The sequence below is a fragment of the Tachypleus tridentatus genome, chromosome 5 (assembly GCF_004210375.1).
Source record: "Tachypleus tridentatus isolate NWPU-2018 chromosome 5, ASM421037v1, whole genome shotgun sequence".
NCBI lineage: Eukaryota > Metazoa > Arthropoda > Merostomata > Xiphosura > Limulidae > Tachypleus > Tachypleus tridentatus.
In genome coordinates this window covers 39764042-39790170 of record NC_134829.1, presented here as the reverse complement: position 1 = coordinate 39790170, position 26129 = coordinate 39764042, and the positions used below count along the sequence as shown (strand labels likewise).

Genomic DNA, 26129 nt, shown 5'->3' with positions numbered 1-26129 from the left:
TATCTTAAACTCACTTAAATTTACTAATTCCAATGTGTCTGAAGGCAACCCATTTGAAAGACCAACCACCCTGTTAGAAAAATGAAACGGTCGCAACTGAAGATGACTCCCACCCTGCCAAAGTTTATAATTATGTCCCCTAGTTCTACTGTTCTCACAGTTAAGTATGAAAAAGATGATGCATCAACACTATCAATTCCTTTTACAATCTTTAACACCTCATTCAGATCCCTTCCAATGCTTCATTTTCAAGATAAAACAATTTTAGAGATTTCAATCTTTCCTGATGTGACTTCTTTTCCATCCCAAGCATCATTTTGGTAACCTTTTTCTGAATTCTTTCCAACAATTCAATGTCTTTCCTAAGGTAAAGAACCCAGGACTGAACATTATTTCAAATATGACATAACCAGTGGCTTACACAATGAAATTATAACCTCTTTAGACTTGTATTCGATTTTTTTTGTAGATACAACCTAAAATCCTATTTGCCCTACCACTATCAACAGCACAGTTTGAATGGCTTAAGATACTGATCGACGATTACACCAAAATTCCTTTCTTTCATGACAATGTTTAGATTATTCCCACCCAAATTATCATAACCCACGAGCATTGTCTTGTATTTATTAAAATTAAAACCTATTTGCCATTTATTTCCCCAACTCAGGAAATGATCTAAATCCTTTTGTAAATCAGCAGCATCCTCTTCACAGCCAACAGTTCCCAAGATCTTAATATAATTTGCAAGTTTAAGTAATTTATTTACCATTCCACTTCTATGTTATTGATGTAAATCAAAAGGAGCAAAGTGGTACTCCACTTGTGACGTTAATCTAATTTGACTGAACTTATCTCTAACAATTCTCTGCTTTTTCATACTGAACTACTGTTCTGCCCAATTTGCTAATTTATTCCCCACCCATATAGAGATAATGTTTTTACAAGCCTATTATGTAACATTTTATTAAACGCTTTCTAAAAATCCAGATACACAAAATCTACACCCTTACCCTCATCTATATAAGCATTAACCTTTTTAAAACACATCAAAAGATTTATAAGACAAGATTTTTCCTTAGTGAAACCGTATTGACTCTTCAGTAAAATTCTAAACTATGTTAAATGATCTTTTATCAGACTTTCCAAATCTTTTCTCACGACTGATGTGAGACTTATCAATCTATAGTTACTGTGACAGATTTTATCACCTCCCTTAAAAGTAGGAGTTACATTAGCTAACTTCCAACTCATTGGTACCTGTCCATTATTCAAGGACTGACAAAAAATTGTAGCAAGTGGTTCATATATTCAATCTTTAACCACATTCAAAATTATTGGGGAAATATTATCTACCTCAGGAGCCTTATCGTTCTTTAAACTTTCCGATGTTTTCTTAAGCAGCTCAGAGTTAATGCAGTCATTGAGTCTCATTTCCATCTACCAATTGTTCAAGATGTGAAATACTGTTTAAATCTTCATTGGTAAAAATCAAAGAAAAATCAAAATTTAGTAACTCAACCATCTCATAATCATCAGATACAAGCCTTCCTTTATCACCTCTCAAAGGTCCTATTCATCCTGCCATTTTGTTCACCCTTAATGTATTTAGAGAAATCCTGTTACTTTTTACATTTTCAGCCAACTTTTTCTCAAACATCCTTTTCAATGTCATAATTTCCTTTTTCACCAACTTTCTTGATCATCTGTAATCTTCTAAATCTCCTGTCATATCAGTCAATTTAAATTTATTACTTTAATGTTGTCTCTTGTACCCTTTGTGAGCCAACCTAGTTTTTTTACTTGCAGCTACCTTTTCCTTTCTATAAGGAATATATTTATATTGAACATTTAAAAAGTTTTCTTTCCACATCTGATCAGTGTCTCCACATTCCTTCAAATTTTGCTTTATTGAAATTTGTAACCTGAATATCATTATTCCTTATTTTCCTATGCAGCACAACATTGAACCTAGTAGAGCAATGATCACTTACATACAGATGTTCCCCAATTTCCACCCTCCCTATCATTTCTGTATTTGAAGTTAACAATAAGTGTAAAATAACATTGATTCTAGTAGGTTCCTTGACTAATTGGCAAAAAAAAGCCATCTTGAACATCGAAAACCTTTTGCCCTCATGGTTTGACTCTAGCATCTTTCAATCTATACCAAGTAGAATACATTATATTAAAATAGTTTTGAATGTGCCAATGAGCAGTTTATGTAACAACCACAGCCGATAAAACATTGTGGTAGAATAGAATTAGTATAGGGACTACTATTTGGCATTGTTTGCTGTTTCAACATATGTTTGGGAAGGATATGCAACACTCAGATCATAAAGATGTTTTCATATTGGAGATTAAAAAATTACAAAATGGGGATTTCCCCTTTTTTTTAATAGCATTACACAATATAGGAATATGAATCAACTTAGGAAGCAGTGCCGTTCAGAAAGGAACTTGCAACAAGTCTTTCTTCAGCCATTGTATACAAAGTGTGACATCTTGTAACAAACACAAAAGGTCAATGGCAACAGCTGTTAACATACCACAGGCAACAGTTTGCAACATAATCAAGAAGGATCTCTGTCAAGAAATGAGGCTGTTTGCAAAGCTTAGAAAAATGTTCACTAACTTTGGTTTATATAAGACTTCAGAAAGCATACACACACACACATACACCTAAAACATTGTTTAGATTCCAATGAAAGTTATTTGGCTAAATTATTGACAACGAAATAAATTTGCAACAAGTTCTACATGTTTCAAGATTTCATCATAGCTACTTTTGTTTATTCTTTATGCAGCTGTAAAGGAAATCTAGTTTTTGTCTCCTTCTGTGATGTTAAATATAGTTTTTTTATTCTTAATAATAAAGAAATTTTAGTCAGGATAATTAATGTTATTTTTCTAACTCATTTGAATTACTTTTGTACTACTATATCAGTTTGTTTGTTCAAGCCCCCAAGTGGCACCTCTAGAAATGGGATTTCAATACAGGTAGTGGGCAGAGAACAGATAGCCCATTGTGTAGCTTTGTGCTTAAATCCAAACAAACAAGTTCTTTGTTCAATGAATTTTGCATAAAGCTACTTCAGGACTATCTGTGCTGGTTGTGCCAACTCTTGGGCTACTCTTTAATAAGGATTAGTGGGATTGATCATCACATTATAACATCCTCATCACTTAAAGGGCAAGCATGTTCAGTGGTGGGATTCAAACCTGTTACCCACAGATTGCAAGTCAAGTATCCTAACCACCAAGTCATGCCAAGCTCTTACTGTGTGATGAAAACCTTCATGCAAACAGTAGTGGTTCTTTACGTTATCACTATGTAAGTAAGATCATGTGTGTTTAGATGGTGGTTCCCTACATTATTAATTATATCAGGAAGATTTTTCATGTACATTCAAGTTTTACTGCTTTACGTTATTATTACATCAGAAGAGTCTTCACGTACATTCAAGTGGTACTTCTCTACATTTTATAATTGTTCATTTATGCTGTAAACATGATTATGTTTTTTATGATTCTGATTTTCCTTGATTGCCAGTCTTATTCAGTCATGTTTAGACAGTTTTATTCTTTTCTTTTAAAAGATGGTGCTGATGGAGATGGAATGGCAATTGTGAGGTCAAAAGTAGAGTTTGATCGAGAAGAGAAGAAGGAATACCACGTGCCTATTTTGATAAAGGATAGTGGGGCTATATCAATGACTGGTACCAGCACATTAACTGTGATAATTGGTGATGAAAATGACAATCTCATGCTTCCAGATCATAAAGACATTTTTATATATACATTTAAAGGTTTGTGTCAATTGATAGAAAACATGAAATCTTTACATTTGGGCTATAGTTCATAAAAAATTAACATCACTCATTTATTGTTTGCTTTCTGTCACTGTTAACACTTTAAATGCTTTTATTTTATTAGAATCTACAAGTATTCATCAGGTTTTTTTCTGGTTACATCTAAAAAAGGTTTTGTCTGAAGCTTTGTATTTATTCCTAAAATTTTTCTGTGTTTAAAAAAGTACAAAAATTAGAAAGTTATGAAAGATACTTCACAATGCATTTTATGTTCTCTCAAAGATTGTTTCTTAATGACTGCAACAGTTATTAAATTATTATAAACAACTGAAAGTATAAAAAGTTGATTAATGTGTTTCAAAATAGCCCTTTAACCTTTCTTAACGTAGGATTACATTTTATAACACAAAATGTTCAGTATGTTTGGGAAAAAAACACTAGGTTCTTTTCAAAATAGACTAATGCATTTCAATCTTCATGAACTTTGTTATTCTGTAAGGACAAAGTGCATTTTACAAGTATCTTCCTGATATAAACTACATCATTCTGCTAAGAATGTCTATACAGAGATTATTTGGTACCAATAATGTTGGCCCCTCGTGGCACAGTGGTATATCTGCAGACATACATGCTAAAGACCAGATTTCGATACCCGTAGCAGGCAGAGCACAGATAGCCTATTGTGTAGCTTTGTGCTTCATTCTAAACAAACAAACCAGTAATGTTGGTTATCTTTTAAAACTCCACTTTTTAATATTTATGTATTATATTGAAAATACCATTAAAAATGAAAGTATCTAACTGATAATCAGTGCAGTCTTTTCACTATAAATATTAATTTTCTGATTAATAATTTGTAATATTAAGTATTTTTAATCAGGTTGTTATTCTTGATTATCTTAATTAAAGTACAGAATATTTTAAAGTTATTTTACCTGTGATCTTTGTGTATTAGTGTTCTTTTAATTAGAAGCTCCAATCATCATCAATGTCTCTTTTTATTAAGCCATTCACTTGTATGTCTTTTGACACTCTTTCAGGACAAGCTTCTAATACTCCAATTGGACGAGTACATGTCACCGACTTGGATGACTGGGATCTTCCTGATAAAGTCTTTGCTTGGTATAATAATATACCCCATCCAATCTTTGAGTTGGATCCAGAAACTGGAATTCTGACAATGAGAGAGGTAACACCTGGGGGCAAATATTCTTTGTCCTTCGATGTATTTGATCGTCAGCACACAAAATCTGTGAGAGCAACAGTAGATGTTACTGTACAAGAAATTCCAGAAGAAGCTATCCACAATTCTGGCTCCATCAGAATCCTTGGTGAGTATACATGTTTATTAGTTATAATATCAATATTACAACCTGGATGTGATTATAAAGATCTAAGTAATTATAAAAGAAAGCTTTAAACTTTTTTATACGTAAATAACTTTTTACATTGGTTATTCAAACTTTAAATGTGTGTCAAATAAATTATTTTTATTATTTTATTCTCTAATTTAATGCATTTCTTCCCAAATAGTTTTAAGTTTGAAAATTATCTTGTTTCTGTGTCATAACAGTCAGTCTGACTAATAGACTAATTCAGTTTTTTGCATACAATTTTTTTTTGTTTTTGCACTTAATTCTTTTCTTTAAACATAATTGCATTAATTTATTTGCATACAAAAGAAATATTTATTGAATTATTGTTGAGCCAAACAAGGAAGATACACAAAAACTATGTGCAGTTTTTACAGTGTATTTAAGTTTTCATATAACCCTGACTTTAGGGACTTCTGCTGAAGACTTTGTGCGTGTTCTTGACTGGAAGAGTCAAGCTGTGAAGAAAAGCAAGTTTGACAAGTTCAGAGATACTCTAGCAAGAGTTTTAAAACTTGACCACAAAAATATCAATATTTTTACTGTGTATCCAAAGCAAGAAGAACCGCCAATAGCTGACATCAGGTTTGCTGCACATGGGTCTCCTTATTACAAAGCTAGCATGTTAAATGGAGCAGTGGACTTAAACCGAAAACTGGTAACTTGAACTTTTGAATATACGAAAACCTTTTGTAGCTGTTTGAAACATGTGTATAACATTTTTTTTTCTTCAATAAAATATGTAATTTTAATTTTTCTTAACAAAAATGATTATAAATTTAATGTATTTATTTCAACTCTGTGACGAAATTTTTATTGGATATATACTTTGGCTCCATCAAATGGCAAATGTTTATATTGCTCATGACCATGTATGTGTTGGTAACTCAACTGATTCATTTAAAAATAGAATGAACTAATTAAAATAACTTTGCAGGTTTTGTGAGATACATATGCTTTGTACTATATAATATTAGCATATATTTGTGATTTGAAATATATGAACAGGAGTATATTTTACTTAGTTTTTCAAGTTCTTATTACATCAAAGTAAGACTGCCTTTTACAATATGAAACTTTGTCACTGGTTTTCAGATCGAACAGTCAGTAGGTATCAAGATCATTATGGTAGGAATTGATGAATGTTTATATGAAAATGTCAATTGTGAAGGAAGCTGCACCAGTAGACTTGTAATCGAAAAGAACCCTGTTGTTATTAATGCTAACAAGACTGCATTTGTTGGAATCAAAAGTTGGGTGGAACCTCAGTGCACGTGTGGAGCACGGGAGTTCTCCAGAACAGAAACTTGTGAGAAATTTCCTCCAACGTGCCTCAATGGTGGAAGATGTCAAATCGTTGGGAGTGGCATAAAGTAAATAACTCTTATATTTTAATTCCTTATTTTGAATGCATCATTTATCTAAGTAATATTAAAAACGTAACATACACCACAAAAGGATGGGCTATGTACAATGAGAAAAAAAGTACTATTTCAAGTCAAGAGCAATACATTTATTTTGTTAATTTATTAACATTTGTGATAAAGGTTTTTTTTGATACACTTGATAAAGGTATATTTCAGGTATGAATCTAATCTTACTGTAGAAAAATTATCTGATATCATACATAAAAAGGTTTTTGCAGACAATCAATAATAAAATAAGTAATGGTTGCATTAAAAGCACTGATAATGTTTGTAGTTTCCCCATTAAGCCTATAAAGTAACTAAATATAAATGGAGCTATCAAAATATATATTTAATGTACTTTTACAACTGTTTTTAATTAAATACATTTTGTTCAGTTACAAGAACAAAAATTGATATGATTGGAAGTCATTTACAAGAGGTATTAACATAAAAACTAAATTTAGAGGATGAAATACCACACTTAAACAGGAAAGTTTCTTATTAATCCACAAACTTTCCAGCTCTTTAATAAAAATGTTATTTTTCACATGATATTCCAACCAGTAACGTTTCTTCCTTCATTAAAAATTAACATGATTTCATGGATGCTTTATTTACAGGAAGTGTTATGATAGCCTCTAACAAGGTTTTCTGTGGTCTAAATATTATCTAATAAACTAGTACCTGATCACACAGTTGTACAGATGAAACAAAAATGAATTAGAAGATTTGTTCCTGAAAAAAAGTCCAATTTTTAACTCAGTTACTCAACTGATTAACTTTGTGGAGATGAGTGCCAAACATTTTTTAACATAACTGAGGACTTAAGGTCAAGAGTATAAAGTGCCTGAAAAAGGTATTGATCATTTAGGGCATTATTACACGTGTTTTCAGATCATCTATTGCAATTTTAAGTGGTTCATAGGTAAGTGTTAAATACTGGAGGATAGGGGTTATTGAATAAGTTCTTAGTTGTTTAATTATATCAATAGGTTTGCACTGTAGCTTTAAGCACATTTTTTTAAAATGAAACACAAGAGAATAATGCAAATAGAACTCCTTCAGTAAATTCTGTACAGTTATGAATGTGGTGTACGGTGTGATATTCATTGTGTAGTATAATCTGATACATTTTTATTGTACAATGATATAAAATTTAATCAAACAAATAGACTTAATAAGAAACATGCCTGTCTCTGATGTGAATAATATTTAAAAATGTTTTGAATGTGAACTTTATTCTTATGAACTCCTTTCACCTTTCTTGTTGGGTCTTAAGACAATGATTCTGGGTTCCATGCTGAGTCCATGATTTGTTCTGAAGTCCAGTACATTGTATCAAGACCAGACTAAAAAGAAAAAAAGAGGCCAGTGGAAAATATTGTCCACACATTAAATACACTGGCTAAGCCTGCCTTGAAAGGAAGTTTTAAATGTTTTGTTATCATTTGCCATCACAGATGTACTTGCATGAAAGGGTTCACAGGACCACAGTGTCAACAAACAACTCGTTTCTTTAATGGAAATGGATGGGCATGGTTCCCTCCACTGGAGCAGTGTGAAAATTCTCACTTCAGTATAGAGTTCATGACTAAAGCAGAACATGGACTGCTACTGTACAATGGACCAATCTCTGAGCCTGATGATGGAGAGGAAGGTGTGCAAGATTTTATATCACTAGAACTCAAGAATGGAAGACCAAGATTACTCATTGACTTTGGTTCCGCACAGCAGAAGTGATTGTTAATACCAAGAAATCTTTAAGTGATGGATTTTGGCACCAGCTAGATATATTTTGGGAAAGAGAGGTATTATAATTATTTCATACATCCCTTAAGATGTATAGACAAAATAAAGTAAAAATATTCCAGGGAATTGTTTAATTTACAGAATCTAATACAATAAGATCTACTGGTTATATCCAAGTTTTCTTCCACTATTTATTTTTTAAGGTTTTCAATGATAGTTAGTTATACTTTCTTCAAGTAGAAAAATATAATTACATTTTACACTGAGTGAAAAGCTGTAAAATTAAATGAGGGGAAGTGTTTTCTTTTAACCTAAATTTTCATTCTTCTTGAAACTAACATAATATCTTAAAATTCTTATCGATATGTTTCAATTGCATTCAGTTATTAAGTATTTACCTCTAATGTAAAAGTTTGCAAGTATCATATAGTATCAGTGAAGCTTTTGGATTTGCTTGAAGACCCAGTATGGCCAGGTGGTTAGGGTGCTCGATTCATAACCTGAGGGTCACAGGTTCAAATCCACATCACATCAAACATGCTCGCCTTTTCAGCCATGAAGACATTGGTAAAAGAATATCCCAAGGGTTGGCAGTGGATAGTGATGACTAGCTGCTTTTTATACTACTAAATTATGGATAGCTAGCACAGATAACCCTCTTGTAGCTTTGCATGTAATAAAAAACAACAACAAGTAAACAATTTGCTTATAATATTTTCTATAGTATTTAGTTATTCCTATTCATTGTTTCTAACATAAATAACATTAGGTAAATTTTATACTGTAATTTATGTGGTACTAAAGAGCACTCATATTCAATAAAAACTTACATTTCTGTAACTCATGTTCACTGTGATGTACTAGTTTGTGTCTATTATAAATAAGACTGTGAATTTTTTAGAAAGAATAATGGATAGTTTTTACCAAGTAGCACATTTTTTAATTTGTTTGTAGCTGTAAACATTTAGATACAAAATTCTTCAACATATGACAGTAATTGTTTTCTGCAGACAGTAAGTATTGAAGATTGAATTAAATGACAGGAAATAAAAAACTATGAGAAACATTCTGTTTACTTCTGTTTACTTACAAAATATGATGACTGTTGTGAGGTAGTTTACTTTTTAATATATACTCAACTTTTTCTGTCTTTTCTCTTTCTTGATTTACAGTAAATCCCTCAGATACCTCAAAACATATCATTAAATACTTTTTATCATATTTCCGTTTTTAATATACCTATATATGTGTGTACATAAGATGTCCAAGGATTACTTATGTTCTATTTTGAAACATTTACAGTAATTTTCAATTAGTATGTCGCAAATTTAAGAATATTCATTTATATGTAAACTCTTACAAAAACACTTGCAAAACCTGCATTAGGTTTACTGAAGCTATACAATAAACAATTGTAATGTATATGACTTAAAATGTTTGCTGACTTTTATTTTTTTTAGAATGTGCGTTTAATGGTAGATCATTGTGTTGACTCTGACCATAAAAACACTGATCCACCCACCTCAGACAGGTCCAGATGTGAAGGGACAAAAACAATACCCCCATTTAATGAGTTTCTCAATGTGAATGGTCCACTGCAACTCGGAGGAGTCCATCATAAAATCTTGAATTTTGACTGGGATAAACAACACATGCGCACTGGATTTGAAGGATGCATTAGGAATGTTATTCATAATAGTCTGGTAAGTAAAACATCCATCTGGACTGAAGAGTTATTTTGTTTTGATTATTTTCCTAGAGTCACTTTCTTCAAGCATATAGGTTGGTCCCCAACTGGATGAGTGGTTTCATTGTACTACAATTATTATTTTCTTAAAGATTGAATTAAGATATTCACCAGTGTGTGAGTGGTGAGTTTACATTTTATATTTAAAAACTTGGAGCTCAATTTTAAGAGTACGGAGTACAAGGCATCCTATTGTTTAACTCTTTCGGTGAGGTTGGCAACCACAATCTATTTGAAGGCTCAGCTCGGCAGGTGACCTTCCTTTATTCCTGTTACTCTTATGTATTGAATGTAACATATATAGTATTGGGTACAATCACTGAATATTTCAGGGACTTTTGTTGAGTTATTGTCGAGATATCATGCTTTTAGTACCGATACCGTAATTAGTTGAAGTATCAAACATATATATTAAGCACTATGCCAAACATTAAAAGTTGTTATTCAGTATCAAAAGGGTTAAAATAAAACACGATCATTAAAATATCTCCTATTTCGTGGCAATTTTATTTAATATTTTCACTATGGTGAAACAGGTATTCTGTATAAGCAATGTAAGCTGCTAACCAAAGATCACAAACAACCAATGAATTCTATATAACAGACTTAAATTACTCTTAACAAATATTTAAAATATATACACAATGCCCCAAAAAGGTGGCTCAACACATCTCAGATGTATGTATGAAAATATACTCCATGCAGTTATGCAATAAAAACGTGGTTAGTTGTGTAATTCATGTCAGTTGAGGATTTTTATTTGACAAATAGTATTTCAGAATGATTGTTGCTGTTTGGATTAAGCTGTATATCTTTTTTCTTTTTACTAAAGAATATAATTATAAACAAACTTTAAAGTAATATCAAAACCAAATCCTCAAAAGTTATTTGTATTTAGTAATTAGTTCTTCAATACAATACAGTTGGTGAAATCTCTTGCAAGTTCAAACACAGATAAAAATATTAATGAAGCAAATCAAAATTATTAAATATAAAAGATTAGTAAATGACAACCAGGACTTCTAGGAACAGCATTTTTCTGATAAAAACCAAGTTATTCATTAAGAAGATAAAATGAATGAGATAGGTGCATTGATAATGAATTGTTTTGTTTGTTTGTTTGTTTTTTACAATAGGTAATCTAGAAATTGTCTCTTTCTGAGTAATAGTAAGCTATTCACTAAACAAAAACCAGTTTAAAAGCCATAGATGCATTGATAATGTATTGTTGATTTAAGTCTCAGACCTACAAGAGTCTGATCAGTTTCTTTGATTGTTTTTTTAGTTGTATGACCTGGCATCACCTGGAAGCTCAGCTGGCAGTCAGGTTGGATGTCCACCAAGTGATAAAAAATGTTTTGATAATAATATAACATTGAATTGTGAAAATGGATACTGTGAAGCATCATATTATATGGCTGTTTGTGTTTGTCATCCAGGCTGGCAGGGTCCTCAGTGTAATAAACGTAAGTATCAGTTTACCAACCAAGCTGACACTGCTTTGGTTTTTCTGGAGGATGCATTTGTGTGTATAATACAGGCTGGGTCCTTTTTCAGTACAGAAGAAATCATTTTAGATGTCTTATCCAGACTAATTTGTAATATTTCTATGTTAGTCAGTCATAGTGACCTATTAATGTAATGAATATAAGTATTTATCTTTTAAACTTACCACTCTAATGATCTGCTTTGTGTAAGTATGAGTAATTGAAAATACTGTGGTCTTTGTGCACTATGGGCAAGTAGATGTGTGAATTTAACTGGTTTCGATACTAGTATGAGAAACGTAATGATGTATAATATATTCTCTGTTTATTCTTGTTCTCATTAACAGTACTGATTAGACTGCTTAATATACCTAATTTCATTACTTTTTAGACATTGTTTTGCATTCTTAGCTTCATATATATGTATTTACAACTAACCCAAATTATTCAAAGTTTACTTAACCTTGTAAGATGTTATTGGATTGTGACCAAAAACATAATCAACAATGAGTGTACCTGAACAATGAGAAATTCATTCTAATCTTTGTAAGCGGAAGCTTAAGAGAGGTCTACGTTCTTAGCTATACTTATTATCAGTTTTAATTTTGTTTCACTTCAAGTAATTAGCTTTCTCAGTTTCGAAGTTTATGTTAATCCTAATTAACAGTGTTTAGTGTGATTAGTGTAAGTGTCATTGTTATTCTTACTGAATTACAATACATTATTTTGTTTATTTTTATTCATAATTTCACTTCTTTGGCATTTTGATACTGAGACAAATGTGTTCCAAGTAGCTATGGTGATGTGTAAAAACACAACTGCTTATGTGACACGTGTGATGTTTTGTAATAAAGTTTTTTCTTCGTAGTTCTCAGGATATTGATATAGTAATGTTTAAAGTGCTTTTATCTATTTTAGCCACTCAGTCTAAAATGTTTCTGAAAAAAAGTTATATCAAGTATGCCCTTTCCTTCACACCTGATTCCTATAAGACAGACATTCAACTACAGTTTCGAACTCGACAGAAGCATGGTGAACTATTCAGAGCTACCAGTAAGCATGGTCGTGAGTACTTTATCTTGGAGGTAAGTATGATGGCTTTGGTTTCAATAATTTTGTGTTTATTTATTTATCAGAACATTACAAGCTACCTAGAATTATAATAAACATAAGGAAAAGCTCTTTCGTTTTCTTTAATTACATTTCCCACTCAGAACCATGAGCATCATGATCTGCAAAACAGGACATGGGGGACAGCTATCCCCCTGGAATGTCAGAAGAAAGCTTACTTAAATGATTTATTTAAAAATTATATTAGTAAATAGCATTATTTAAATATAAATGATGAAATTAGGCTTACGTAAATAAGCTGTAGCCAGCCAGAGCATTGCATTCAAACTTCAAGGCAATGGTCTATGCTCTGTGATAACATTCACTTACCTGGAATAAATTCTCCAGATGCCCATCAACAGTGTTTCAAATTATTTTGCTTATATATATATTTAACTCATAAAATATTGTGCAAAAAAAAATATTATTTTGAGACAAAGTAAACAATAGAGCACAGTAATGATATTTATAATGAAGTACAAAGTAAGAAACAATCATGATTATTCAGTGCATGGCATGGCTTTACAAATTAAAATAAAGAAACTCATAAAAATGAACAATGAATCCTGTACTAGTGAACAAAGTAGCTCAAAGGTATTTATAGTAGTCTATGAAACTAACTAAAACTAAATTTGCAAAGTAATGTAAATAATGTAAAGTTGTAATAAAAACCAACTTAGCTGAATATGCAGAAATGTCTGAATTTGTGTTCACAAAGTGAGAAGCATATAGTTTTGAGCATAATGAGCATAGGTGTTTTATAGGTAAACAAATCACAAAAAACACTTGTCACTTGTATTTACGGTTAGGTTTCTTTTAGGAAATTACATGTGGTTTAAGTGTTGTTTGTGTGAACTACTTTGCAAATAAAAGAACTAAAGTTGAAATCAAAGCTAGTCATCATGGGATGACAATGACATTATGTCATTGTGTTACTCACTGCATTAAAATGGTTGACTAAACAAAAACAAAAAATCAAAAAGGAAAAAATGATTCTGAATGAAAATATCAATATGGAATCCAACCTTCTTGGACAAACGTCTTTTTAATGATACGACATTTGTAGTGTATGAGTGACTAAATTTGTGAGAAAAGTTCCAAAGAGACAAGCACAAGTGTATTATATATATACATGCAGTATGAGTCTATTATTGTAGAATTATAACTCTAACATTTCACAGCTAGTGAAAAATGGTAGTAAGTATAATATCAGTGATAACGTGTATAATGTCAGTAATAAGGTGTATAATGTCACTGCTAATAAGTATAATGTTAGTGATAAGGTGTATAATGTCACTACTAATAAGTATAATGTCAGTGAGAAGGTGTATAATGTCACTGCTAATAAGTATAATGTCAGTAATAAGGTGTATAATGCCACTGCTAATAAGTATAATGTCAATGATAAGGTGTATAATGTCACTGCTAATAAGTATAATGACAATGATAAGGTGTATAATGTCACTGCTAATAAGTATAAAGTTACTGATAAGGTGTATAATGTCACTGCTAATAAGTATAATGACAATGATAAGGTGTATAATGTCACTGCTAATAACTATAATGTCAATAATAAGGTGTATAATGTCACTGCTAATAAGTATAATGTCAGTAATAAGGTGTATAATGTCACTGCTAATAAGTATAATGTCAGTGATAAGATGTATAATGTCACTGCTAATAAGTATAATGTCAGTGATAAGGTGTATAATGTCACTGCTAATAAGTATAATGTCAGTAATAAGGTGTATAATGCCACTGCTAATAAGTATAATGTCAGTGATAAGGTGTATAATGTCAGTAATAAGGTGTATAATGTCACTGCTAATAAGTATAATGTTAGTGATAAGGTGTATAATGTCACTGCTAATAAGTATAATGTCAGTAATAAGGTGTATAATGCCACTGCTAATAAGTATAATGTCAGTGATAAGGTGTATAATGTCACTGCTAATAAGTATAATGTCAGTGATAAGGTGTACAATGTCACTACTAATAAGTATAATGTCAGTAATAAGGTGTATAATGTCAGTAATAAGGTGTATAATGTCACTGCTAATAAGTATAATGTTAGTGATAAGGTGTATAATGTCACTGCTAATAAGTATAATGTCAGTAATAAGGTGTATAATGTCACTGCTAATAAGTATAATGTCAGTGATAAGGTGTATAATGTCACTGCTAATAAGTATAATGTCAGTGATAAGGGGTACAATGTCACTACTAATAAGTATAATGTTAGTGATAAGGTGTATAATGTCACTGCTAATAATTAGAATGTTAGTGATAAGGTGTATAATGTCACTGCTAATAATTAGAATGTTAGTGATAAGGTGTATAATGTCACTGCTAATAATTATAATGTCAGTGATAAGGTGTATAATGTCACTGCTAATAATTAGAATGTCAGTGATAAGGTGTATAATGTCACTGCTAATAATTAGAATGTTAGTGATAAGGTGTATAATGTCACTGCTAATAATTAGAATGTTAGTGATAAGGTGTATAATGTCACTGCTAATAATTAGAATGTCAGTGATAAGGTGTATAATGTCACTGCTAATAATTAGAATGTCAGTGATAAGGTGTATAATGTCACTGCTAATAATTAGAATGTTAGTGATAAGGTGTATAATGGCACTGCTAATAATTAGAATGTTAGTGATAAGGTGTATAATGTCACCGCTAATAATTAGAATGTTAGTGATAAGGTGTATAATGTCACTGCTAATAATTAGAATGTTAGTGATAAGGTGTATAATGTCACCGCTAATAATTATAATGTCAGTGATAAGGTGTATAATGTCACTGCTAATAATTAGAATGTTAGTGATAAGGTGTATAATGTCACTGCTAATAATTAGAATGTTAGTGATAAGGTGTATAATGTCACTGCTAATAATTAGAATGTTAGTGATAAGGTGTATAATGTCACTGCTAATAATTAGAATGTTAGTGATAAGGTGTATAATGTCACCGCTAATAATTATAATGTCAGTGATAAGGTGTATAATGTCACTGCTAATAATTAGAATGTTAGTGATAAGGTGTATAATGTCACTGCTAATAATTAGAATGTCAATAATAAGGTGTATAATGTCACTGCTAATAACTATAATGTCAATAATAAGGTGTATAATGTCAGTGATAAGGTGTATAATGTCACCGCTAATAATTAGAATGTTAGTGATAAGGTGTATAATGTCACTGCTAATAATTATAATGTTAGTGATAAGATGTATAATGTCACTGCTAATAATTATAATGTCAATGATAAGGTGTATAATGTCACTGCTAATAAGTATAATGTTAGTGATAAGGTGTATAATGTCACTGCTAATAATTATAATGTCAGTGATAAGGTGTATAATGTCACTGCTAATAAGTGTAATGTTAGTGGTAAGGTGTATAATGTCACTGCTAATAATTATAATGTCAGTGATAAGGTGTATAATGTCACTGCTAATAAGTATAATGTTAGTGATAAGGTGTATAATGTGACTGCTAATAATTATAATGTCAATGATAAGGTGTCTAATGTCACTGCTAATAAGTATAATGTTAGTGATAAGGTGTATAATGTCACTGCTAATAATTATAATGTCAGTGATAAGGCGTATAATGTCACTGCTAATAAGTATAATGTTAGTGATAAGGTGTATAATTTCACTGCTAATAAGTATAATGTCAGTGATAAGGTGTATAATGTCACTACTAATAAGTATAATGTCAGTGAGAAGGTGTATAATGTCACTGCTAATAAGTATAATGTCAGTAATAAGGTGTATAATGCCACTGCTAATAAGTATAATGTCAATGATAAGGTGTGTAATGTCACTGCTAAGTATAATGTCAGTGATAAGGTGTATAATGTCACTGCTAATAAGTGTAATGTCAGTGATAAGGTGTATAATGTCACTGCTAATAATTAGAATGTTAGTGATAAGGTGTATAATGTCACTGCTAATAATTAGAATGTTAGTGATAAGGTGTATAATGTCACTGCTAATAATTAGAATGTTAGTGATAAGGTGTATAATGTCACTGCTAATAATTATAATGTCAGTGATAAGGTGTATAATGTCACTGCTAATAATTAGAATGTTAGTGATAAGGTGTATAATGTCACTGCTAATAATTAGAATGTCAATAATAAGGTGTATAATGTCACTGCTAATAACTATAATGTCAATAATAAGGTGTATAATGTCAGTGATAAGGTGTATAATGTCACTGCTAATAATTAGAATGTTAGTGATAAGGTGTATAATGTCACTGCTAATAATTATAATGTTAGTGATAAGATGTATAATGTCACTGCTAATAATTATAATGTCAATGATAAGGTGTATAATGTCACTGCTAATAAGTATAATGTTAGTGATAAGGTGTATAATGTCACTGCTAATAATTATAATGTCAGTGATAAGGTGTATAATGTCACTGCTAATAAGTGTAATGTTAGTGGTAAGGTGTATAATGTCACTGCTAATAATTATAATGTCAGTGATAAGGTGTATAATGTCACTGCTAATAAGTATAATGTTAGTGATAAGGTGTATAATGTGACTGCTAATAATTATAATGTCAATGATAAGGTGTCTAATGTCACTGCTAATAAGTATAATGTTAGTGATAAGGTGTATAATGTCACTGCTAATAATTATAATGTCAGTGATAAGGCGTATAATGTCACTGCTAATAAGTATAATGTTAGTGATAAGGTGTATAATTTCACTGCTAATAAGTATAATGTCAGTGATAAGGTGTATAATGTCACTACTAATAAGTATAATGTCAGTGAGAAGGTGTATAATGTCACTGCTAATAAGTATAATGTCAGTAATAAGGTGTATAATGCCACTGCTAATAAGTATAATGTCAATGATAAGGTGTGTAATGTCACTGCTAAGTATAATGTCAGTGATAAGGTGTATAATGTCACTGCTAATAAGTGTAATGTCAGTGATAAGGTGTATAATGTCACTGCTAATAAGTATAATGTTAGTGATAAGGTGTATAATGTCACTGCTAATAAGTATAATGACAATGATAAGGTGTATAATGTCACTGCTAATAAGTATAATGACAATGATAAGGTGTATAATGTCACTGCTAATAAGTATAATGACAATGATAAGGTGTATAATGTCACTGCTAATAATTATAAAGTTACTGATAAGGTGTATAATGTCACTGCTAATAAGTATAATGACAATGATAAGGTGTATAATGTCACTGCTAATAACTATAATGTCAATAATAAGGTGTATAATGTCACTGCTAATAAGTATAATGTCAGTAATAAGGTGTATAATGTCACTGCTAATAAGTATAATGTCAGTGATAAGATGTATAATGTCACTGCTAATAAGTATAATGTCAGTGATAAGGTGTATAATGTCACTGCTAATAAGTATAATGTCAGTAATAAGGTGTATAATGCCACTGCTAATAAGTATAATGTCAGTGATAAGGTGTATAATGTCAGTAATAAGGTGTATAATGTCACTGCTAATAAGTATAATGACAATGATAAGGTGTATAATGTCACTGCTAATAATTATAAAGTTACTGATAAGGTGTATAATGTCACTGCTAATAAGTATAATGACAATGATAAGGTGTATAATGTCACTGCTAATAAGTATAATGTCAGTAATAAGGTGTATAATGCCACTGCTAATAAGTATAATGTCAGTGATAAGGTGTATAATGTCACTGCTAATAAGTATAATGTCAGTGATAAGGTGTACAATGTCACTACTAATAAGTATAATGTCAGTAATAAGGTGTATAATCTCAGTAATAAGGTGTATAATGTCACTGCTAATAAGTATAATGACAATGATAAGGTGTATAATGTCACTGCTAATAATTATAAAGTTACTGATAAGGTGTATAATGTCACTGCTAATAAGTATAATGACAATGATAAGGTGTATAATGTCACTGCTAATAAGTATAATGTCAGTAATAAGGTGTATAATGCCACTGCTAATAAGTATAATGTCAGTGATAAGGTGTATAATGTCACTGCTAATAAGTATAATGACAATGATAAGGTGTATAATGTCACTGCTAATAAGTATAATGACAATGATAAGGTGTATAATGTCACTGCTAATAATTATAAAGTTACTGATAAGGTGTATAATGTCACTGCTAATAAGTATAATGACAATGATAAGGTGTATAATGTCACTGCTAATAACTATAATGTCAATAATAAGGTGTATAATGTCACTGCTAATAAGTATAATGTCAGTAATAAGGTGTATAATGTCACTGCTAATAAGTATAATGTCAGTGATAAGATGTATAATGTCACTGCTAATAAGTATAATGTCAGTGATAAGGTGTATAATGTCACTGCTAATAAGTATAATGTCAGTAATAAGGTGTATAATGCCACTGCTAATAAGTTTCATGTCAGTGATAAGGTGTATAATGTCACTGCTAATAAGTATAATCTCAGTAATAAGGTGTATAATGTCACTGCTAATAAGTATAATGTTAGAGATAAGGTGTATAATGTCACTGCTAATAAGTATAATGTCAGTAATAAGGTGTATAATGTCACCGCTAATAAGTATAATGTCAGTGATAAGGTGTATAATGTCACTGCTAATAAGTATAATGTTAGTGATAAGGTGTATAATGTCACTGCTAATAAGTATAATGACAATGATAAGGTGTATAATGTCACTGCTAATAAGTATAATGACAATGATAAGGTGTATAATGTCACTGCTAATAAGTATAATGACAATGATAAGGTGTATAATGTCACTGCTAATAATTATAAAGTTACTGATAAGGTGTATAATGTCACTGCTAATAAGTATAATGACAATGATAAGGTGTATAATGTCACTGCTAATAACCATAATGTCAATAATAAGGTGTATAATGTCACCGCTAATAAGTATAATGTCAGTAATAAGGTGTATAATGTCACTGCTAATAAGTATAATGTCAGTGATAAGATGTATAATGTCACTGCTAATAAGTATAATGTCAGTGATAAGGTGTATAATGTCACTGCTAATAAGTATAATGTCAGTAATAAGGTGTATAATGCCACTGCTAATAAGTATAATGTCAGTGATAAGGTGTATAATGTCAGTAATAAGGTGTATAATGTCACTGCTAATAAGTATAATGTTAGTGATAAGGTGTATAATGTCACTGCTAATAAGTATAATGTCAGTAATAAGGTGTATAATGCCACTGCTAATAAGTATAATGTCAGTGATAAGGTGTATAATGTCACTGCTAATAAGTATAATGTCAGTGATAAGGTGTACAATGTCACTACTAATAAGTATAATGTCAGTAATAAGGTGTATAATCTCAGTAATAAGGTGTATAATGTCACTGCTAATAAGTATAATGTTAGAGATAAGGTGTATAATGTCACTGCTAATAAGTATAATGTCAGTAATAAGGTGTATAATGTCACTGCTAATAAGTATAATGTCAGTGATAAGGTGTACAATGTCACTACTAATAAGTATAATGTTAGTGATAAGGTGTATAATGTCACTGCTAATAATTAGAATGTTAGTGATAAGGTGTATAATGTCACTGCTAATAATTAGAATGTTAGTGATAAGGTGTATAATGTCACTGCTAATAATTAGAATGTTAGTGATAAGGTGTATAATGTCACTGCTAATAATTAGAATGTTAGTGATAAGGTGTATAATGTCACTGCTAATAATTAGAATGTTAGTGATAAGGTGTATAATGTCACTGCTAATAATTAGAATGTTAGTGATAAGGTGTATAATGTCACTGCTAATAATTAGAATGTTAGTGATAAGGTGTATAATGTCACTGCTAATAATTAGAATGTTAGTGATAAGGTGTATAATGTCACTGCTAATAATTAGAATGTTAGTGATAAGGTGTATAATGTCACTGCTAATAATTAGAATGTTAGTGATAAGGTGTATAATGTCACTGCTAATAATTAGAATGTTAGTGATAAGGTGTATAATGTCACTGCTAATAATTAGAATGTTAGTGATAAGGTGTATAATGTCACTGCTAATAATTAGAATGTTAGTGATAAGGTGTATAATGTCACTGCTAATAATTAGAATGTTAGTGATAAGGTGTATAATGTCACTGCTAATAATTAGAATGTCAGTGATAAGGTGTATAATGTCACTGCTAATAATTAGAATGTTAGTGATAAGGTGTATAATGTCACTGCTAATAATTAGAATGTTAGTGATAAGGTGTATAATGTCACTGCTAATAATTATAATGTTAGTGATAAGGTGTATAATGTCACTGCTAATAATTAGAATGTTAGTGATAAGGTGTATAATGTCACTGCTAATAATTATAATGTCAGTGATAAGGTGTATAATGTCACTGCTAATAATTAGAATGTTAGTGATAAGGTGTATAATGTCACTGCTAATAATTAGAATGTTAGTGATAAGGTGTATAATGTCACTGCTAATAACTATAATGTCAATAATAAGGTGTATAATGTCACTGCTAATAACTATAATGTCAATAATAAGGTGTATAATGTCACTGCTAATAACTATAATGTCAATAATAAGGTGTATAATGTCAGTGATAAGGTGTATAATGTCACTGCTAATAATTATAATGTTAGTGATAAGATGTATAATGTCACTGCTAATAATTATAATGTCAATGATAAGGTGTATAATGTCACTGCTAATAAGTATAATGTTAGTGATAAGGTGTATAATGTCACTGCTAATAATTATAATGTCAGTGATAAGGTGTATAATGTCACTGCTAATAAGTGTAATGTTAGTGATAAGGTGTATAATGTCACTGCTAATAATTATAATGTCAGTGATAAGGTGTATAATGTCACTGCTAATAAGTATAATGTTAGTGATAAGGTGTATAATGTGACTGCTAATAATTATAATGTCAATGATAAGGTGTATAATGTCACTGCTAATAAGTATAATGTTAGTGATAAGGTGTATAATGTCACTGCTAATAATTATAATGTCAGTGATAATGCGTATAATGTCACTGCTAATAAGTATAATGTTAGTGATAAGGTGTATAATTTCACTGCTAATAAGTATAATGTCAGTGATAAGGTGTATAATTTCACTGCTAATAAGTATAATGTCAGTGATAAGGTGTATAATGTCACTGCTAATAAGTATAATGTTAGTGATAAGGTGTATAATTTCACTGCTAATAAGTATAATGTTACTGATAAGGTGTATAATTTCACTGCTAATAAGTATAATGTTACTGATAAGGTGTATAATTTCACTGCTAATAAGTATAATGTCAGTGATAAGGTGTATAATGTCACTGCTAATAAGTATAATGTTAGTGATAAGGTGTATAATTTCACTGCTAATAAGTATAATGTCAGTGATAAGGTGTATAATGTCACTGCTAATAAGTATAATGTCAGTGATGAGGTGTATAATGTCACTGCTAATAAGTATAATGTCAGTGATAAGGTGTACAATGTCACTGCTAATAAGTATAATGTTAGTGATAAGGTGTATAATGTCACTGCTAATAAGTATAATGTTAGTGATAAGGTTTAATGTCACTGCTAAGTATAATGTCAGTGATAAGGTGTATAATGTCACTGCTAAGTATAATGTTAGTGATAAGGTTTAATGTCACTGCTAAGTATAATGTCAGTGATAAGGTGTATAATGTCACTGCTAATAAGTATAATGTTAGTGATAAGGTGTATAATGTCACTGCTAATAAGTATAATGTTAGTGATAAGGTTTAATGTCACTGCTAAGTATAATGTCAGTGATAAGGTGTATAATGTCACTGCTAAGTATAATGTCGGTAATAAGGTGTATAATTTCACTGCTAATAAGTATAATGTCAGTGATAAGGTGTATAATGTCACTGCTAAGTATAATGTCAGTGATAAGGTGTATAATGTCACTGCTAATAAGTGTAATGTCAATAATAAGGTGTATAATGTCACTGTTAATAATTATAATGTTAGTGATAAGGTGTATAATTTCACTGCTAATAAGTATAATGTCAGTGATAAGGTGTATAATGTCACTGCTAAGTATAATGTCAGTGATAAGGTGTATAATGTCACTGCTAATAAGTATAATGTCAGTAATAAGGTGTATAATGTCACTGCTAATAAGTATAATGTCAGTGATAAGATGTATAATGTCACTGCTAATAAGTATAATGTCAGTGATAAGGTGTATAATGTCACTGCTAATAAGTATAATGTCAGTAATAAGGTGTATAATGCCACTGCTAATAAGTTTCATGTCAGTGATAAGGTGTATAATGTCACTGCTAATAAGTATAATCTCAGTAATAAGGTGTATAATGTCACTGCTAATAAGTATAATGTTAGAGATAAGGTGTATAATGTCACTGCTAATAAGTATAATGTCAGTAATAAGGTGTATAATGTCACTGCTAATAAGTATAATGTCAGTGATAAGGTGTATAATGTCACTGCTAATAAGTATAATGTTAGTGATAAGGTGTATAATGTCACTGCTAATAAGTATAATGACAATGATAAGGTGTATAATGTCACTGCTAATAAGTATAATGACAATGATAAGGTGTATAATGTCACTGCTAATAAGTATAATGACAATGATAAGGTGTATAATGTCACTGCTAATAATTATAAAGTTACTGATAAGGTGTATAATGTCACTGCTAATAAGTATAATGACAATGATAAGGTGTATAATGTCACTGCTAATAACTATAATGTCAATAATAAGGTGTATAATGTCACTGCTAATAAGTATAATGTCAGTAATAAGGTGTATAATGTCACTGCTAATAAGTATAATGTCAGTGATAAGATGTATAATGTCACTGCTAATAAGTATAATGTCAGTGATAAGGTGTATAATGTCACTGCTAATAAGTATAATGTCAGTAATAAGGTGTATAATGCCACTGCTAATAAGTATAATGTCAGTGATAAGGTGTATAATGTCAGTAATAAGGTGTATAATGTCACTGCTAATAAGTATAATGTTAGTGATAAGGTGTATAATGTCACTGCTAATAAGTATAATGTCAGTAATAAGGTGTATAATGCCACTGCTAATAAGTATAATGTCAGTGATAAGGTGTATAATGTCACTGCTAATAAGTATAATGTCAGTGATAAGGTGTACAATGTCACTACTAATAAGTATAATGTCAGTAATAAGGTGTATAATCTCAGTAATAAGGTGTATAATGTCACTGCTAATAAGTATAATGTTAGAGATAAGGTGTATAATGTCACTGCTAATAAGTATAATGTCAGTAATAAGGTGTATAATGTCACTGCTAATAAGTATAATGTCAGTGATAAGGTGTACAATGTCACTACTAATAAGTATAATGTTAGTGATAAGGTGTATAATGTCACTGCTAATAATTAGAATGTTAGTGATAAGGTGTATAATGTCACTGCTAATAATTAGAATGTTAGTGATAAGGTGTATAATGTCACTGCTAATAATTAGAATGTTAGTGATAAGGTGTATAATGTCACTGCTAATAATTAGAATGTTAGTGATAAGGTGTATAATGTCACTGCTAATAATTAGAATGTTAGTGATAAGGTGTATAATGTCACTGCTAATAATTAGAATGTTAGTGATAAGGTGTATAATGTCACTGCTAATAATTAGAATGTTAGTGATAAGGTGTATAATGTCACTGCTAATAATTAGAATGTTAGTGATAAGGTGTATAATGTCACTGCTAATAATTAGAATGTTAGTGATAAGGTGTATAATGTCACTGCTAATAATTAGAATGTTAGTGATAAGGTGTATAATGTCACTGCTAATAATTAGAATGTTAGTGATAAGGTGTATAATGTCACCGCTAATAATTAGAATGTTAGTGATAAGGTGTATAATGTCACTGCTAATAATTAGAATGTTAGTGATAAGGTGTATAATGTCACTGCTAATAATTAGAATGTTAGTGATAAGGTGTATAATGTCACTGCTAATAATTAGAATGTCAGTGATAAGGTGTATAATGTCACCGCTAATAATTAGAATGTTAGTGATAAGGTGTATAATGTCACTGCTAATAATTAGAATGTTAGTGATAAGGTGTATAATGTCACTGCTAATAATTATAATGTTAGTGATAAGGTGTATAATGTCACTGCTAATAATTAGAATGTTAGTGATAAGGTGTATAATGTCACTGCTAATAATTATAATGTCAGTGATAAGGTGTATAATGTCACTGCTAATAATTAGAATGTTAGTGATAAGGTGTATAATGTCACTGCTAATAATTAGAATGTTAGTGATAAGGTGTATAATGTCACTGCTAATAACTATAATGTCAATAATAAGGTGTATAATGTCACTGCTAATAACTATAATGTCAATAATAAGGTGTATAATGTCACCGCTAATAACTATAATGTCAATAATAAGGTGTATAATGTCAGTGATAAGGTGTATAATGTCACTGCTAATAATTATAATGTTAGTGATAAGATGTATAATGTCACTGCTAATAATTATAATGTCAATGATAAGGTGTATAATGTCACCGCTAATAAGTATAATGTTAGTGATAAGGTGTATAATGTCACCGCTAATAATTATAATGTCAGTGATAAGGTGTATAATGTCACCGCTAATAAGTGTAATGTTAGTGATAAGGTGTATAATGTCACTGCTAATAATTATAATGTCAGTGATAAGGTGTATAATGTCACCGCTAATAAGTATAATGTTAGTGATAAGGTGTATAATGTGACTGCTAATAATTATAATGTCAATGATAAGGTGTATAATGTCACTGCTAATAAGTATAATGTTAGTGATAAGGTGTATAATGTCACCGCTAATAATTATAATGTCAGTGATAATGCGTATAATGTCACTGCTAATAAGTATAATGTTAGTGATAAGGTGTATAATTTCACTGCTAATAAGTATAATGTCAGTGATAAGGTGTATAATTTCACCGCTAATAAGCATAATGTCAGTGATAAGGTGTATAATGTCACTGCTAATAAGTATAATGTTAGTGATAAGGTGTATAATTTCACTGCTAATAAGTATAATGTTACTGATAAGGTGTATAATTTCACTGCTAATAAGTATAATGTTACTGATAAGGTGTATAATTTCACTGCTAATAAGTATAATGTCAGTGATAAGGTGTATAATGTCACCGCTAATAAGCATAATGTTAGTGATAAGGTGTATAATTTCACTGCTAATAAGTATAATGTCAGTGATAAGGTGTATAATGTCACTGCTAATAAGTATAATGTCAGTGATGAGGTGTATAATGTCACCGCTAATAAGTATAATGTCAGTGATAAGGTGTACAATGTCACTGCTAATAAGCATAATGTTAGTGATAAGGTGTATAATGTCACTGCTAATAAGTATAATGTTAGTGATAAGGTTTAATGT

At 30.3% G+C, this 26129-nt stretch overlaps 1 pseudogene across 1 annotated transcript in view; it reads left to right on the top strand.

The window, feature by feature from the left end:
* LOC143250338 (neural-cadherin-like) overlaps positions 1 to 26129 on the top strand; it is a 393110-nt pseudogene that overhangs the window by 353433 nt on the left and 13548 nt on the right. Inside the window, exons 22-29 of the transcript XR_013028146.1 lie at positions 3603 to 3812; positions 4856 to 5146; positions 5599 to 5846; positions 6284 to 6561; positions 8058 to 8405; positions 9807 to 10049; positions 11379 to 11559; positions 12499 to 12665. The product of XR_013028146.1 is annotated as a neural-cadherin-like (transcript). The remainder of the gene's footprint in view (positions 1 to 3602; positions 3813 to 4855; positions 5147 to 5598; positions 5847 to 6283; positions 6562 to 8057; positions 8406 to 9806; positions 10050 to 11378; positions 11560 to 12498; positions 12666 to 26129) is intronic.